The sequence below is a fragment of the Malus domestica genome, chromosome 15, assembly GCF_042453785.1.
Source record: "Malus domestica chromosome 15, GDT2T_hap1".
NCBI lineage: Eukaryota > Viridiplantae > Streptophyta > Magnoliopsida > Rosales > Rosaceae > Malus > Malus domestica.
In genome coordinates, this window is record NC_091675.1 from 13,422,270 (window position 1) to 13,425,493 (window position 3,224).

A 3,224-nucleotide genomic window follows, 5' to 3' on the forward strand; every position below is an offset into this window, starting at 1 on the left:
TATTTTCTGCTCAACTGCTACTAACATAGATGATTTATTACTTAACTAATTAGGGGATGAATGTTGATCCATTAGTAAAGATTAGGTAGCAAAAATAATAATTTTACAATTAAAAGCCTTCAAAGGCACACTGCAGCATGCCGACCAACGCATAAATCCGATTGATCTCAACGAGCAGCTTCTTCTGAACCAATCTCTTTTCAATGCATTTCAATGTATTCACGGAATGTTTCCCAAAATAGCTTGCCCTCAACCATCGTGCATTAGCCAAGCACGTTACAGACTGCACGCGCTCACTGTGTTATATTGATATCTGTTAGACCATTATGTAATTTATCTGACAGAATCATGTATGACTAGTCCGTCTTCAGAAAATTATATGCAAACCAACCAAGATATGGTAGCTTCGTTCTGTTTCTCGTGGCAAAGTCTAAGGTACGAAAAACATGTTAACCCAATTTGGTGCAGTGTGCCTCTGTACCATGCTGGGTGCAGTGATTGTAACCCACACCCTTCAGGAATTCTCGTATCTCTCTTGCACTGCTATTACTGGCCCGTAGCAGCCGTTCATCTTCCTCATAGATGATATAGGGTGCTTCTCTTGCCTTTCTGGACAGTAACTTGGAAGCTCCCTTCAGCACATGATATTCCCAACCTTGCACATCAATTTTGAGCGGAAGAACAGGCTCTGATTCCGGGATCACGTCATCAAGAGGGATGGTCCTTACTTGAACTGCCACTTCTTCGTTATTCTTGAAAGCCAGCCTTGCGCCAGTGGCTGAAATAGCACTGTTGTCCATCCGACCAACCAACTGGCAACACAAGCAGAATTCACATGAGAAACGCAGCAGACAGGAGATTATCACAGCATTACATAATTTTGGAGAGCTTATTGATAATTATGTAATACAAACCAAACAACAATGCCATAAATAGAGTTTTCGGTTGTGCTAATCGAATGTCGTTTGAAAAGAGCAGCCTCTCGATCTTAAGTATTTAATCCTCTACTATCCCCTGGCGCATTCTCGTCATATATTCATCTGTGCTTCTATATTCTTAGTGAAACAATGGCTAAAAAAGGGAATACATTATCACAAATCACTCAAAAACTCAGCTTAGGTCACATGGATTCATTAGCATCACAAATTCAACCCATCATGTAACTAAAGCACATTATTAGACTTTCGAATCCAAATTAGTCCGACCATGAAATAGACGTCCTGCACGAAGAATTTTTGCACCCAGATCGCCATCCTATGTACTCTCAAATTTTACTCATCTTCAATCATTTGAAGTTCATATCACAAACAAACCCAATTCATAGCTAACAAAAGCACAAAACTTTGAATCAAAAACCCAAAATTAAAATTGCAAAAAGGGGGTACCTTGTGGAAGGTGATATTGCCAGGGCTATCGGAGGCGGCGGCCTCGAACACTGTCACCAAATCCCCCACACGATTCAAGTAAATCCCATCACAAATCCGCTGCAAATTCTCGAAAACCGGCTCGAAAGCAAGCACCTGAAAACCCATGACCGCGGCGGCGAAGCTGGCGATGCCGACATTGGCACCGACGTCCGCCACCAGCCCGTTGTCCCTCCCTTCTCCTTTGAATTTCTCCAGAACCCCCTGAATCGTCGCCGAGATGTCGGGCTTTCGGAAAGGCTTCATCTTGAGGAATCTGACGATGTTCTTGTGGGGCTTCCCCGGCAAGCTCCCCAAATCGGCGAGTGAGTAGATGAAGGGGTAGCGGAGGCCTTCGACGACGTTGGCGATGACGGGGTGCGACTGCGGGCACTCCTCGCAATTGAATGAGGAGATTCCGTAGATCGGAAGATTGGTTCAGATAGTGGGGTCGATGGCGGTTGGAGTGGCGAGGGTGGCGGAAGGGCGGGCGGCGAGGAAGAAGAAGATGAAGATGGGACGATAGTTGCAGAGAAGAGGAATAAAAGGGGTCTCATGGGTTTGTCTCTTTTCCAAGCATTGGCCATTCGAAATCCGGAAATTGGTGGGAAAATGTTTGGGTTTTATTTTGCCGGGAGAATTGTGACTTTCTCGGAAAATGCGTGATTATCCGGGAAAGTTTTGGGATTGGATCTGTTCGTGGCTGGAATTTCCGCTGGGATGTTTCCTGGGCACACAGCTCCTCGAGAGGTTGGCGTCGGTTGATGCTTTCTGTCGAGCTTCTGCTTCACTGGCGGGCTTGTCGGGTAAGGCTGAAAGAGAAGGACAGAGTTAACTTTGAAAGGTGTCTTTGTGGGGCCTTAGGTGTAGGCCTTGAGGCTCACAATCAAGATTAACTTTTAAGTGCTCAGGCGTGCCACTGCCATCTTTAGTATGACAGATGTAAAACGGATGTTAAGTTTTAGTTGTACATATACTCGAGAGACCGTGTTAGTTATGATAGGTGCCTTTGTGGGGTCTTAGGTGTAGGCCTTGAGGCTTCCAGTCAAGAACTAACGCAGTACTCGAATATACGATGTCTGTTTTATTGATTGCACGAGTCTTATAACCATTATATTTCTGATTATCCGAGCCCGTAGAGCAGAATGAACCCAAATAGGTGCATTTGTAGGGCCTTAGATATAGGCCTTGAGGCTTCCCATCAGAATTCCTTCTATACTCAAACGTTCTACTATAATCATAATATAATAGAAATAAAACTAAGAGATAGGTCGATTACTTGCGCCCCAAGTAACTTCGGACTTCTTGTTTATCAAAGACTGTCGTGGATGTGTTAAGTCCACATGAGGTTCTTTTTTATGCCTTGAGACCAAGGACTTTTGAATGATCAATCTTACATGCCCGAGGACTTAGAACTTAGATCTGGTTTAAACCGTGAAGACATATTCAAATCAGATTCAAGAGCTGAGAAGTCTTTCAATCATCAACGTACTAGAAATAACTTGGATACAACTGGAAGTATACAACATACTGCTAGATTAATGAATGAAAAGACAAAAACAAAGAGGGTCGGGCAAGGCTGATCGTCTTGCAACTTCCTATCTTTGTGGTTTATCAAGGGGTTTGAGAGCTTTAGAAAAGGGGTAGGGAGATGAGTTTACAAAAAGAAATCGATATTACAGCAGGTTTAGGACAAGGTAGCAGAGCTATTACAAAGACTTTTTGGTAAGGGTTTATCCCGAGATGGATGAAGGCTTGGGCTGACTATAGCTTCGTTTGAATGCAAATCTGGCATTGAGCAGAGTTTGTGCTTGTATTTGT

The 3,224-nt window shown here is 43.6% G+C and overlaps 1 pseudogene; it reads right to left on the reverse strand.

Moving 5' to 3' along the window:
* Positions 1-321: 321 nt before the first annotated feature.
* LOC139192423 (uncharacterized) lies at positions 322-2,095 on the reverse strand (annotated as a pseudogene).
* Between the last annotated feature and the right edge of the window lie 1,129 nt (positions 2,096-3,224).